Genomic DNA, 15,714 nt, shown 5'->3' with positions numbered 1-15,714 from the left:
GCTTCCTCCAAGAAAGACCCCCAACACTAGAGATGACATCCCCACACTCCTGGAGAGCTCCGATGGTTCTGCCTCCACACCCAAGAGGAACAGGGCGAGAGCAGGTCTGGATTGGGGGCAGGGGGACAGATGGGTAGTGACTAGGCAGGGTGAATGTTTATAGAGCAAAACCATCTGATCAAGAACTATCAGACTTCCTCTCCCAGTTATAGATCCCCCTGTGAACACATTTCCAAAAAATAAAGAAAAAAGTGGAGGAGACTCTCAAGGATCTTTCTCACCTTCCTGCTTGCCTTCCTACCAGCCTTCTTTTCATAAACCTCATAGTGAGCACGGGGCTGAGTTTCACATCCCACCATGTCCAAAGGCTGAAAACGTGTTAAAGTGATAGGAGCCTGGGACTTCCCTACTGGTACAGCGGATGAGAGTCCGCCGGCCAATCCCTGGTCTGGGAGGTTCCCACACACCACAGAGCAACTGAGTCCGTGCCCCACAACTACAGAAGTCCGCATGCCTAGAGCCCACGCTCGGGAACAAGAGAAGCCACTGCAATGAGAAGCCCTCACACCACAAGCAGAGAGCAGCCCCGCTTGCCACAACTAGAGAAAAGCAGCAACGAAGGCCCAGCACAGCCAAAAATAAATAAATAAATTTTAAAATAAATAAATAAAACGGGGGAGGGGGAGATGGAGAACCACTACACTCCGTGCAGAATGGCTGGAATTAGAAGAATACGAAGGACTTCCCTGGTGGTCCAGTGCTAAGACTCTGCACTCCCAATGCAGGGGCCCAGGTTCAATCCCAGGTCAGGGAACTAAGAGCTTGCATGCCGTCGCTAAGACCTGGTACAGGCAAATTATTTTTTTTTAATACAATACTCTTTAAAAAGAAAAAGAAAGATTAACGACGCCAAGGGCTTGCAAAAAGGCAGAGTGACTGGACACTCCCCATTCTGATTGGGGCTGCAGTTACCCAAGGATGCGTGCAGGCTGGTTCTTTACCACCAGTGCTACCTGGGGAGTCCCTACACAGGTGTACACATATTTAAACACAGCAGGCTACATACTAAGATGCATACATTTCATACACACTGCATGGATGTTACACCTCAATTATTTTTACATTTTTTAATGCAAAGTTTTTAAAAAGGAAGATGAGTAATATGCCTCAGGCAAAGTTCATAAAAGGCTAGAGGATGAGAACGACTCCAGGACATTCTCAGAGCTATTATAGACCCACTTGCATGGTGCCGAAAGGAGGTAACCAAGAATGAAGGGGGCAGACACGAGGGTGGACAGCAACTGGGGGCCATACCCTAAGAAGCCCCAGTTGTCACAATTTGGGATTTCTCTAGGGCTTTTCACAAACTGCAAGCTCCTCACCTCTGAGAGCTGCCAATCAGAAAGGGCCCCTCGGGCCTCCGTTCATCCAAGCCGCAAGGAAATAATGGCAGGATTTGGGGTCGGTGGCATGAATAGAAGAATGCTGGAGCTGAGGACAGTTGGATGAATGTGGGAGGGGAACCGGGGATACAGGCGATTCTCTCTGTGGGTTTATCCAACGAGGGTGTCCGTCGTGATGCTGAGAAAAGGGAGGACGGGAGAGAGGATGACTCCCGCGGACCAGGCCAGAGGCAGAGGAGCTCCAGGAAGAGCTAATGAACGTCGCTTCCGTCCCATTAAACCAGGGCCTTTTACATAGCGCGTAAAAACCCCACCAGCACTTCCTGGATGGTAACTCTGCTCCGCCTGGTTCATCTCTTCCAAACTGAAGTAGCAGAGCACCCTTTTAATTAACAAGCCGTGTCCCTATTCCGTCATATGTGTATTTAACTGCTCGACGCACCCTCCAGATGCCTTCGGGAAAAGATGAAAATTTTAAGAAGGTGGGAAGAGGGGCGGGGGGAGACGAGGATAAAGGATGTCAAATGAACAGGTGCAGGCTTGTTAGTCAAGGGGAATGCATGAATCTTTGAAATTAATTTCACTGATGGTTCATTTTTCATTAACGTTTTCCTAACCATAAAAAAAAAAAAGGAACTTTATTCTTCCTGCACCCCAGGGAACGAAGGCATATTCTTGGAGAGAGGACCAGACTCGAACACTTCACACAGGTTCTCAGAGATGGGGCCCTAGCATCAATCAGGTCAGCGAGAGCCAGGACCCACTGAGAAGGGAGGCGGCTGCAGGAAGACCCTGGACCACAAGCTGGAGATAACAGACGTGGCTCCTTCACGCCCCCTGCTGGTAGACAGGCCACATGTCATGGGCACATCCAAGGAAGGGAAAGAAATCCTGCATCCCAGGACTGTTACAAACAGGAAATAAGTCAAAGGTGAAGGAGGAGAGCTTAGTCAACTGAGCACTGAACTTGGATATATTCATTAAGCTTTGGGTTTTGGGGTTTTTTTATTACATGCTTGATTCGGGCAGATCATAAAAATTAACTCCTACTAAAATTAGAGTAATCTTTCAAAAAGAAGCAAAGGAAATGTAACTGGAAGGATCCAAGGGCAGCCAAGGAACTGGGGCAACCTAAGCGCATTTATCCTTGCTTCCTTTCATTTGTTCATCTTTCATTATTCAATACGTGCTTTATGAGGTCCTGCCATGTGCCAGGTAGAATTTTAGGTGATGGGAACAAGATAAATATGATTGCTGCCCACTCTAAATACACAGCCTGTGAAGATTTTGGAGAGGTACATATCTTTTTTTTTTAAGAATCAGTTCAATTTCTGTTTAAATATTTGTTCATTTGGCTGTGTCGGGTCTTAGCTGCAACACGCAGGATCTTACTGCATCATACCGGATATTTCACTGCAGTGCACAGACTCTCTAGTTAAGGCTCATGGGCTCAGTAGTTTCAACTCATGGGCTTAGTTTCTCCACAGCATGTTGGATCTTAGTTCCCAACCAGGGGTCAAACCTGCATCCCTTGCATTGCAGGGCAGATTCTTAACCACTGGACTAGCAAGGAAGTCCCACACATCACATCTTTCTTAGTAATTGTGATAGTGGGAAAAAACATAGGTGAAACGCACACAGAAAAAGAAAAAAAAAAACTTGGTATCCGTAAGCTATGGCTGCGTAACAAACCATCCCAAGAGGCACACAATAGTAAGTGATGATTCTCATACTCCCCTGGAGCAGCTCTGCTTCTAGGTGCAGGCCTGCAAGGACCCCAGGGCCTAAGGTGACTCTGTTCCATGTCCCTCCTTCCTCGGGGACCAGCAGTGACCCAAGGCATGTTTCTCACAGCCATGCTGGAAGTGCAAGAGAGCAAACCCAGTGCAAACCTTCACTCAAGCCATGTTGGCTAACAAGACTTTGGCCAATCCAACGCCCAAAGCCAAGTAAGTTTCAGATTCTGAGGCCCCCATCCCAGATGACAGAGACCACCTCTCCAGGTGGGGCCCTCGAGTCTGCATGCCTAACAGAAGCCCCCTGAATCCTTACAACACACGAGTCCTCAGCACAGGACTTGTCTGTTCTGTTCTGCACCTCATCTTTCTCCTCTGAGCTCCTCTGGCAGAATTTCCTGCAAGTCTACCATCCTCCAGAAATAATAATAGTAAACAGACAATCTCTGAAACAACGTGCTTGGAGTCAGGACTTCTCCCATCCACCCCTAAACATCCCCAAGTCTGACCCATTTCTGAAGAGCCCTAGACATCTCTTCTGATGGTGGGCACACACACGCAACTTAGAACAACCAGTTCGTTTTCTGCAAGTACCACAGCACAGGACAGAAGCCAGGATACAGCCAAAGAGACACCCTCTCACATCCAGGTGACCCCCCCAATACAGGCACCATTGTTCTCCATTAGGAAAACCTGGAAGGAATGAAAGTGAGGAAGGAAGTGGAGCTGTACAACGTAAACCCCAAAGTTCAAGGTCACATTGCATTTTCACAACTCCAGGCATAAGTGTCAACTGTTGATCATTTCCATGGGGGCTGAACCTACAGGTAAAACAAAATCAAAAGCCCAAATATCTTGACTGTGAATTATCAGTATGTAAATCTTTGACCCATCTTCCATTGTGATCACCTGTGATTGATATCGGAAAACACCCCTGATTCCAAAATGGCCATGGTAGAAAGGCAAGTCTTGTATCTATCAGGGAAATGTTAAAATATAAAGCACATGAAAGTAATACAGTTTGTTTTTACTTTCAAATACAGGCACTAAAAAAGAAAAAATGAAGCATCGCTGAGTGGAAGCCGGTTCAGACTTGCTTACTCCTAACCTATTTACATGTCACGCATCTGGCCCACTTCACCAGCTTATGTACAAAAGGAGGTCGGCGTCCTTTTTCATATTCAAATCCAATTACTCTGGGAGCAGAAATTGGTTCAACCTTTTTGGAGGGCAATTGGGGAAAGCAGCTCCCCAAATTTGAAACGTGCTTCCCTTTGAACTCAAGAATTCTCCCTCCAGGAATCCCTCCTACAGAAAGATCTAAGAGTTTGTTAAAATGTGTTTGTGGCAGCATTGTCCAGGGGAGAAGCGGGAGCAACTTGGCTGAAAAGAATGAGGTGGGTAGACATGTTCTCGGTCTGGAAAACTTTCTAGACAATCGTCAAGGGGTAAGAGAAAGTCACGAAACCACCCAGACAGCACAATGGCATTCAAAAATACACTCGCCGTATCTATTTATACCTATAGATATGGCTATACCTTTATGTCTGTGTCTTGATCCAAATCTGTATCTACATATATAGAGAGGTGCCCACATCTGAGCCATAGCTATCTATCTATATCTACATCTGTTTATATCTATCCGTGCCTAGATCTATATTCGTATTTATATAATAGTCTGAGAAAGAAATTATCATCGAGGGACAAGGAGAAAAGAAACAAGGAAACAGTTCACGGATCACTCCAAATACCTGGTTGGCCAAAAAGTTTGCAAGATCGTGCAGAAAATTCTGAACGAACTTTGTGGCCAACCCCATGGTGGCGCTAGTAGTAAAGAACCCACCTGCCAACGCAGGAGACATAAGAGACGCGGCTTCCATCCCTAGATGGGGAAGATCCCCTGGAGGAGGAAAGGCAACCGCTCCAATGTTCTTGCTTGGAGAATCCCATGGAGAGAGGAGCCTGGCGGGCTGCAGAACATGGGGTCGCAAAGAGTTGGACACAACTCAAGCGACTTAGCACGCAGTATTTCCCGAGCTGTCAGAGTGTTTGCATCTATTTGTGTGTTTTACTTATGCATAAACATGTGTATGCATGATGTAATTCTCAAATTCACATGGCCCTGAGTCAAGCCTGGTATCCCAGGGAGAAGGTCTTTCTTAGGGCTCCAGGGTTCCCCAGGGGCCGTGATCGCACCAGGAATGCCAGTCCCCGTGGGCGCTCCTGCCATTCCAGGAATGCCAGGAATGTGTCACTGGAGAGAGACACGGGGCCATGCAGTGGCCCGTGGAGGGATCCTTCTGGGCGCACACTGACCCGAGGCCAGCCACCCGCAGCTCCGTCCTGAAGGAAGACACCCACCAGGGTCACAGGGCATGTGTTGGGTTTGCTCCCACTCCTGGAAGGAGTTCAGAAGTGGGGGAATCCCTTCAGAGGGCGGCTGGCCTCTCTGTGCAGTGGTGGAGCAGTTGAGGTTGACCTCTCCAGTGGCCGAGCCAGAGCTGAACCTGAAAGATGGGGCCACCTTGACCTGCACGAGCCAGACCACAGGGCAAGAGCATCCTCTCAGCCCACAGAGGTGATGGCGCTCAGCTGTGACCCCATCGGGAGGGGAAGGCGAGGACCCTGCAGACGAAGGTGATGGCTGGTCCACGGGGCCAGGGTCTGAGGGCTCAACTCAGACAGGAAGTTACCTTCCCTTCAGAGTGGAAACTGTGAGCCGAGGCCTTTAGAGTACACAGTGTGCGCACACATGCACACATGCACACATGTGCTCATGCACACATGCGTGCACGCACACGCATGCATGCACGCGCACACACGCACACGTACTCATTCACGTGCACATGCCAGCAGTCAGGACTTGCCAGGCCCCGTCTCAGAAGCAGACCCTGGGGACTTCCCTCGAGGTCCAGTAGTGAAGAATCCACCTGCCAGGACAGGGAGCATGGGTTCGATCCCTGGTCCAGGAAGATCCCACATGCCTCAGAGCAACTAAGCCCGTGAGCCATGACTACTAAAGCCCACCGGCCCTAGAGCCCGTGTTCCGCAGCAAGAGAGGCCCCTGCAACAAGAAGCCCCGTGCAGCGAAGAAGACCCAGCGCCGCCAGACATCACTCAATAAAAGTCATATATCGGATGAAGGCCCACCCTAATGACCTCATCTTAACTTGATCACCTGCAGAGTCCCTGCTTCCTAACAAGGTCACAGCCACAGGTACGGGTAAGATACCCACCCCGGCTCGTCCAGCCAAGCACAGGCCAGCGAGGGAAGCCCCAGGCACAGTCCCAGGTGTCACAGGCACTCAAAGATCAGAGGCCCTGGGACCAAGGTGATGTGGGCAAGACACCAAGAGCGTCTGCTCCAGCCTCCGAGCTTGTGAGATGTCTTCTGGCCGCGCTTTCAAAGCCAAGCAAATTGGTTTGGGGCCGAAAAGGCCATCAAGCCCTCAAGCATGACTAAAAGATTAAGCGCCGTGCCTTAAAACTAAAACCCAAGTGTTCCCTCGGCTCAACTGCCAACCGGTTATCTGCCAAGTGACAGGAAGTGCCTCCCTAATGGCTCTTCACATTATTTCATTAAAAGTTGCAGTGATGTCTACAGCTGAACCTGAGTCGTGCTGGGAAGGCCATTAGGTTAATTAAAATACGAGGACAGCTCACCATCTACTGTTAATTAACAAATGAGGTCCCACTGCCAACTCAGCAAAACGGAGAGCTGGCCCACAACCCTCTGGGGTAGTTGAGGTGCTCAGAGCATCCTTCCACCCCTGACAGCTGGGCAGAACGTAAAGGGGGACCTCGGGGACTGGGCAGGAGGATAATTCTCACTGCATGCAAGTTGGAGGACCTCCAAGACAGGTCTTTTTATCACCAAATATCTATCATTCTGTAATATCTCTTCATCTGTCTTCCCCAAGCTCACATGCACGCTCCAGGACTTCCCTGGCAGTCCTGTGGTAACGAATCCGCCTGCCACATGGACACACTGCTGTATTTAAGATGGATAACCAGGGCCTTTCCTAGTGATCCAGGGGTTAGAACTTCACCTTCCAATCCTGGGCTTCCCTTGTGGCTCAGCTGGTAAAGAATCTGCCTGCAGGGCGGAAGACCTGGGTTCAATCCCTGGGTTGGGAAGATCCTCTGGAGAAGGGAATGGCTACCCACTCCAGTATTCTGGCCCATAGAATTCCCTGGACTGTATAGTCCATGGGGTCAGAAAGTGTCAGACATGACTAAGCGACTTTCACTTCACTTCCAATGCAGGGGGTGCTGGTTCAATCCCTGGTCAGGGAGCCAGGCTCCCATATACCTCAGGGCCAAAAATCCAAAAAACAAAGGACTATGGTAACAAATTTAATAAAGTCTTAAAAAAAAAAAAAAGATTTTGGAAAAGGAAATGGCAACCCACTCCAGTATTCTTGCCTGGGAAATCCCATGGAGAGAGGAGCCTGGTGGGCTCCAGTCCATGGGATTGCAAAGGGGTAAAACACAGCTCAGCAACCAAATAACAACGGAACCACCGTCTTATGAGCAAGTGCACACCCACATTGGAGTCTGACATTTTGCAAGATTCATCTCTTGAGAAATGTACAAGTTAATCCTTTTTGAGTTTTTTTTTTTCCATTGACTCTTTATCCTGGTGCTTAATAAGATTTTGTTTTTATAAAATTTAACTTGAAGGAAAAGGCTTTAAAAAAATTTTAAAAATGGATAACCAACAAGGACCTACTATATAGCACAGAGAACTATGGGGCAGCCTAGATGGGAGGGGAGTTTGGGAGACATTGGATACATGTTTATGGATGGCTAATTCTCTTTGCTCTCCATCTGAAACTATCACAACATTGTGAATACAAATAGAAAGTTTAAAAAAAAAAAAAAAGAATCTGCCTGCCAATGCAGGGGATATGGGTTTGATCCCTAGTCTGGGGAGATCCCACATGCCACGGAGCAACTAAGCCGTGAGCCACAACTACTGAGCCTGTGCTCTAGAGCCCATGCTTCATGACAAGAGAAACCTGTACCCCGCAACTAGGGGCGAACCCCGACTCGCAGCAACTAGGAAAAGCCTGTGCACAGCAACAAAGGCCCAGCCCTGCCAAAAATAAAATAAGTAAATGTTAATAAATGCAAAATGCGTGCTCCAGAGGGTGACCACTCATTCTACTGTGCTCAGGACCTCGTTCCTGCGAGGACAGAACCACAGCACTAAAGCAGGGTGGTGCACAGCACGCACGGGACAGGCGGCCGGTCCAGCTGCGGGAAAGCAGTGATCTGGTCTGCTGTGTTCACGGCCGTATCCCCAGGGCTACCGTGCCCAACACACAGCAGACCCTGAATCAGTATTAACTGAAAACACGAATGAGCATAGGAATGAATGAGATGATGAATGAATGAGTTCCTCCCGATCTCTAATCCCACAGAGAAAGCAATGCAAGAGCCTGGAATATATGGTTTCATGCTTGCTTTTTCCTTTATGCAGACACACACATATGAGCACACATATATTAATAACGGTAGTATTAAGGAACTGTTGATTGAAACCATCTGCCTTGGCCAGGCCCACTTGCCTGAGTTGTCTCAATAAAGAATGTGGTGTTGCAGCCAAAAACTAACCAGGAGAAGTCAAGAGGGGCCAAAAGAGGGAGGAGACAACCAACCTCCCAGAGGCCTTCTCGCCAGAACTGATCTTGGCTCAGAGATGCGCCATCAGGAAGGACCCTGAGTCAGACTACAGGCTAAGCAAGGCGATTGGCCAGAGACGACCCAGAAACTAACGCCATCTCCATAAACCCTGAGTCTGCGAGCCACGAGGCAGAGCAGCTCTGGGTTTCCTTACCCTCCTGCCCTCCACCCAGGTGCCCCTTCCCAGTAAAGTCTCTTGTTCTGACGTGTGTCTCCTCCGACACTTCATTTCTGAGTGTTAGCCCCTGGCAGGGGTCCTCAAAAAAAAAAAAAAAAAGAATCACGGCACAGGCACAAATCAGCAGTTTGCTTTTTCACTTAATAATATATAGTACCTCTCTCTCCAGATCAATACATATACACCTACTTCTTTTCAACAGTTTGTGATGTTCCATAATATTGAATGTGCCGTAATTTATTCTATTATTCAATTATTGGAAAAGTTATGTTTCCTATTATTCTTCAGGCAAACAATGCACCAGTAAATATCTTTGTGCACATACCCTGGTTTCCCAGGTGGCTCAGTGGTATAAAGAATCTGCTTGGCAATGCAGGAGACGCAGGAGACTCGGGTTCAATTCCCGGGCTGGGAAAATCCCACATCCAGTGTTCTTGCCTGGAAAAATCCTATGGACAGAGGAGCCTGGTGGGCAGCAGTACATGGAGTCGCAGAGAGTCAGACATGACTGAACACACATGCACACAACACACACACGTCTTACATGAAAGTGAAAGTCGCTCGGTTGTGTCTGACTCTTTGCAATCCCTCGGACTGTAGTCCATGGAATTCTCCAGGCCAGAATACTGGAGTGGGTAGCCTTTCCCTTCTCCAGGGGATTTTCCCAACCCAGGGATCGAACCCAGGTCTCCCACATTGCAGGCAGATTCTTTACCAGCTGAGCACAAGGGAAGCCCAAGAATACTGCTGTGGGTAGCCATTCCCTTCTCCAGCGGATCTTCCTGACCCAGCAATCGAACACAGATCTCCCGCATTGCAGGCAGATTCTTTACCAACTGAGCCACCAGGGAAGCCTTAACATGCTGGCAATATTTATTAATTTTTTTGGTATCGTGATAGATTCCTAAAGGTGAAGGGGACCTTTAAATTTAAACAGACATCAGGGCTGACCTGGGTTAAGACAAAGCAGAGAAAGGTCACCCCAGTCTGGCCCCAGCAAGACTGTGAGATAGGAAACCCAGGAGGTAAACCTCCTGGATGTTCTCTTCCTCAGCTCTCGCTCAGGGCTGAGGCATGTGTGAGGCATTGATGATGCCCTGTTGTCGCTATTTGTTGTTTAGTTGCTGAGTCGTGTCCAACTCTTTGTGAGCCTGTGGACTGTAGCCCGCCGGACTCCTCTGTCCACGGGATTCTCCAGGCAAGAATACTGGAGCAGGTTGCCATGCTCTCCTCCCAGGAATCTTCCCGACCCAGGGATCGAACCCACGTCTCTTATGTCTCCTGCACCGGGAGGCGGGTTCTTTACCACTAGCACCACCTGGGAAGCCTGTGCATCAGCTTACACTTCAACAAAATTGTTTTTAAAAAACCCACACGTGCTGATTTCAACCCTAGGGGGCCTGATGTCATGGGTCTTGACTGTGGTTCCCACTTGCTGCTACTGCTGCTGCTGCTAAGTTGCTTCAGTCATGTCCGACTCTGTGCGACCCCATAGACGGCAGCCCACCAGGCTCCTCCGTCCCTGGGATTCTCCTGGCAAGAACACAAGTGGGTTGCCATTTCCTTCTCCAATGCCTGAAAGTGAAAAGTGAAAGTGATGTCGCTCAGTCGCGTCCAACTCTTCGAGACCGCCATGGACCGCAGCCTACGAGGTTCCTCCGTCCATGGGATTTTCCAGGCAAGAGTAATAGAGTGGGTTGCCATTGCCTTCTCTGGGGCCCCACTTGAAGGCTTTAAAAAGTCAGGTGATCGATTCCAACGTGCGGCCAAGGCTGAAAACAGCTACAGGACACCAATGGTTCACACACTGGTGGGGCGTGCATCACACCCATCTGGAGTGCTGGTTAGAGGCCAATTGCAACCTCCAACCCCAGTGAATGATTCAGGGGTCGGGCCCCAGAATATGCATTTCTTAGAAGCTCCCAGATGATGCTGCTAGTCTGAGGTCCATGGATGGAAATACTGCCCTCCACCATGGACCAATCTGTGATGTTTCTCCACCCCAACTTCACAGATGGAATCACCACCGACCAGGACACCACAGGCAGCCGTTGGGAGCTGTCATACAGTCTCACCTCGAAGCTTTCTTTGTGGCTTTAAAGGCGAAGAGAGTGTCATTTGTAGGTCCTTGGTGCCCAGTCCCGGCTCAATCTTAACCATTTTCCTTCTGCCTAGTGTTTTTCATGTGCTTAATAAGCCCGCTTTTATTTAAAGAGAGCCCTGACTTCTTCTTTTGCCATTAACTCCTCTGTAAACTCATACGTTCTAACCGAAAGGAATGATAAAGGGAGCACGCTGAGACTCCAGGATGACAGCCACCCGCAACAAGAGGAAGATTTTCCTTTTATTCCATCTCCAGGAAAAGGGGGCTGCTGCCAGCTAGTTCCAGGCAGCTCATCTTTAAATGTCTCCCTCTGCAAAAAAAAGGAGCTTGAGATTCGCTGGGCAGAAAAGATGCTCGGAGGTCATTCGGTCCATCTCTGGTCCATCTCCTGCAGGCCTCCACGGTACCGCTTCCCGGCGCCCAGACACCCAGAGGAAAGCGGTCCCCTTGCGCCCCCTGCTGGCTGAGTTGGGAATGGCTGCCCAGCCGAATTCAACAGAGACTTCCAAGGGTCTTTGGTACCCACACTCCGGCTCCCACTTCCTTGCGCCTCCTCTGCTGCTAAGTCACTTCAGTCGTGTTCGACTCTGTGCGACCCCACAGACGGCATCCCACGAGGCTCCACCATCCCTGGGATTCTCCAGGCAAGAACACTGGAGTGGGTTGCCATTTCCTTCCCCAATGCATCCTCTGGTAGGATGCAAATTCCCATTGAAGGGGCTTCATTCTTTCCCAGTGTGACTTGAGTACCTGCAATGTGCGTGCCTGATCACATACCTATTCACAGCCATTTCCCACAATTGTATCTCACTGGGGGCTGCACAGGTCCAGCCTTGAGTAAAGCACAGAGAATATAAAGGAAACTACACACCCTTTGGAGACACCCACTGTCTAACACAGGGGTCGGCAAACCACAGCCAACTGCCCACATCTAGCCTGTTGTGTTTTTGTGCAATCCACAAGCAACAAAGGTCTTTATATCTTAAATTTGTTTTTTAAAAAAAATCAAAAGAATATTTTGTGACGTGAGAATGATTGGAAACTGAGATTTCCGCGGTGGTCCAGCAGTTAAGAACCCACCTGCCAATGCATGGGACATGGGTCTGATCCCTGGTCCGGGAAGATTCCACGTGCCTCAGAGTAAGTCCATGCACCGCAACTAGAAAGTAGCCACCGCTCGCTGCAACTAGAGAAAGCCTGTGCACAGCAATGAAGGCCCAGCCCAGCCAAAAATAAAATAAGAAAATGATCAGAAATTCAACTCTCAAAGTGCACACTGTTGAATCGGACGAACACAGCACAGTCGTTTGTTTGCACACTGTCTGTGGCTGCCTGCCTGCTGCAGGGGCAGAGTTGGACAGTTATGAAAAAGACTATATGGCCCACAGAGCTTACAATATTCATTCTCTGTCCCTTTCACAGAAAAAGTGTGTCGATCCCTAGCACACTAGAAAGAAAGGAGCGTTAAGAGAGAACCAGGTTTAGGTGAACACCCGTTATATGTCAATTTCTGGACAAGGTACTCTACAGACATGATCTTCTGAATCCCCAGTATAACCAAGTAGAACCCTAAGAGGCCCTCCAAGAATAGAACTCCACCCAAGTCCTCTGCTTGCTTTTTTGTCTGTAGCAAAACTTTAAAGAATAAATTTAATTGGAGAAGTAAGAAAACATAGAAAGGAGAACAGTCAAGCAAGACAAAAAAATAATACTTCAGCCATTAAACAAAGTCAAGTCAAAGTCTTCAGTTCCTCCTCAAGGACTGCAGATAATATTCAGAGCCATATCCTTGAGCGGCTTTGCAGATACTGAAACCCCCACCAGGTGGGAGAAGTTGCATGCTGCCCACAAGCATGCAGACCCAGACCATTGAAACCAGAAGGTTGATGATGCTGACTCCTAATTACCTCACCACCAACCAATCAGAAGTATGTCCACCAGCTGATCCCACCCTGAACATATAAGACTCCTCGCTACCCCCTCCAGAGAGAGACAAGCAGCCTTGAGGGCATGAGCCCGCTGTGGCCCCCTTTGCCTGGCAAAGCAATAAAGCTATTTCTACCTCCCTCAGAATTCTGTCTCTGAGATTTCATCTGGCACCGTACAGAGGCTGAATTTCAGCCACACCAGGACAGCCTGGGAGGCTGCCTTGATTTCCCCCACATGTTACAGGTAAGGAAATTGAATGAAGCTCAGAGAGGCCGCTCCAGGTACCCAGGGCCACACAGCTAAGAGGCAGGTGCATACACAGGTCTGTCTGACCCCAGAACTCACATTTATTCTACTCTGTCAGCTGCCTCCCAGCTCACAAATCTTAACATTGATTCCACTTTGCAGATGAGATTTCTGTGGCTCACAGAGGTCAGGGAACTTGCCCGCAGGACATTCAGCTCCTGGTGGAGGAGAACCTTGAACCCCGACATCTGACTACAATCCGGAGTTCAATCCTAGACTGCGTCTCCAAACGTGATTGGGAATCCGTGAAAGAGGCCAAGTCTCTGTAATAATGAAACCTTGAAACATATGAGTAGTTTACCAAAGGACTTCCCTGGCAGCCCAGTGGCTAAGACTCCATGCTTCCAATGTAGGGGGCCTGGGTCCGATCCCTGGTCAGAGAACTAGGTCCCACATGCTGCAACTAAGAGCTCACACGCCACAGCTAAAGATCCCGAGTGCCGCAACTGAGACCCGGGGCAGCCAAATAAGCAATAAATATTTTTTTAATTAAAAAAAAAAATGAAGGGACAGATGGGATTGCAAAGTGCGGAAAAGGCCCAGAGTGTCCATGCAGCAGCCAGGGCTGCGAATGCCCAGAGCCAGGACGAGCGTGGATGCCCTGATGCTCAGCCTGCTGAGGGCCCAGACTTAGGTGAACGAGATTTATCACCACAGTCAGCAAGGTAATTGGAGAGAAGCAGACTGTCAGAGGCAGGTCCCCAGGACAGTATTTCAGCCGCAACTCCCCTGCCCAAGTCCCTCCACGCTCCATGAGTTATTGCCCCGCACCCCGGCCCCCACCCTCCATCCGCTGTCATGCGGAGGTGGGTGTTCATTATTATGAAGGGTATTTCAAGGTCACATGTCTGAGGAGCCTGCCCTGGTCACTCTCTCCCGGGGACGCTGCTGCCGCTCGGGCCTCGGGCTCACCCACACCCCTGGCAGATCTGACTGAAAGGATCTGGGGGTGGGGCTAAGGGTGACAGCTTTTCCCAGGACCCCAGCTCCAGATCTGTGCAAAGCACTGCCCAAGTCATGGCAAGCGGGAGCCACATGCAAAACTCTCCATCTCCCCTGCTAGGCTCCCGCTCCACCCCGAACCCCCTCCCCACCCCCTTCCTCTGACCTCTCCCTTTTCTATTGTCTCCCTCCCCAGGGGAGAGCCCACCCCCTCAGGCCTCCGGTTTGCAGCCCCGGGTCCCAGGCATCACTGGACTCGGATGGCCCCTCTGAGAAGCTACTTCATCCGGGCCCTTGGCCCTGATGGGCCACCGAGTCATGAGGCGGGGATCAGGAAGGGAGGGGGGGCCCTCATGTCCACCTGGAACCTCAGAATCTGACCTTATTTGGAAACAGCATCTTCACCGATGCGATAGTTAAAGGTGGGGTCGTATCGGATTGCGGGAGGGGGGTGGCCCTCAACCCAAGGATTGGTTTTTTTATAAGAAGAAGGAAACATGGACACGGAACCCAGGGAGAGAGCCACGTGAAGACAGAGGCAGAAATGGAGCGAGACCGCTACCAGCCCAGGAGCACCCCGGGGGGCGGCACCCCCGGACTCCAGACACTGCGAGCGAGGTGAAGGTCTGATGCTCCATCGGAGACTCCGAAACAAACCAACCCTGTGCGCACCCCGATCCGGCTTTTCTGGCCTCTAGAACTGTGAGAGAATGAATTCCTGTTGTGTTAAGCCCTGAGCTGTGTGGTCTATTTTTTACGGCAGCCCCAGGAAACCGATACAGGCCCCAAGACCTCAAACAAAGCCAACCTCAGTCTTTGACAACCGAAGGGTGGGGAAGAGGCCTCGACAAACTGCCTGCGTGGTACCAAGTGAGAGGTACTAGGGCCCCCACCCATTCGAAGACATAATTCGGGGGAGTCCTGAGGTCCAAACGTGGGGCCCAGAAGGACGTGGCAGCCGCGGGGGTGGGGGGCTGGGGTTGCATGAGATCCAGACGCTCACTCAACCTCAGGTGTTCCTCCCTGAATCGGGGCGTGGGCATCGGCCCCCCAGGTTCTGGTGAGGACGGCAGGCAGGTGAGTGCGAATCTGACACCTGGCACCCCGAGCGGGATGTTAGGTGCAGCTCTGGGACCAGGGAGGAGAGGCTGAGAGGACAGTGTCAGAATTTCATTCAGTATTAAATTACTCCAGGACACGGGAGCCCTGTGCACCCAGGGCGTCACCCCCACCCCATATTTAAATACCCAGCAGTTCCATTACTGTCTGTAGCAGGCAGAGGTGGAATTTACTTTGAGGATTTTAATAAAAAGGGGATCTTACATGAGCTTCCACTGATATCCCCAAAGCAGAAGGCTCAGAGCAACATGGATTACTCGGAAAATTGCATAGAAAAAAGAGTATCAAGTTTTGTCCTTCAGTCCCTCA

General features: G+C 49.9%; 1 non-coding gene across 1 annotated transcript; it reads left to right on the top strand.

The window, feature by feature from the left end:
- Positions 1-743: 743 nt before the first annotated feature.
- TRNAG-CCC lies at positions 744-814 on the top strand. The gene has a single exon. It is a non-coding gene; the product is annotated as a tRNA-Gly (tRNA).
- The last annotated feature ends 14,900 nt before the right edge of the window (positions 815-15,714 follow it).

The sequence above is a fragment of the Oryx dammah genome, unplaced genomic scaffold (assembly GCF_014754425.2).
Source record: "Oryx dammah isolate SB20612 unplaced genomic scaffold, SCBI_Odam_1.1 HiC_scaffold_2, whole genome shotgun sequence".
NCBI classification, from domain to species: domain Eukaryota; kingdom Metazoa; phylum Chordata; class Mammalia; order Artiodactyla; family Bovidae; genus Oryx; species Oryx dammah.
Note: the sequence above shows the minus strand (reverse complement) of the source record. Positions and strands in the feature narration are given on the sequence as shown.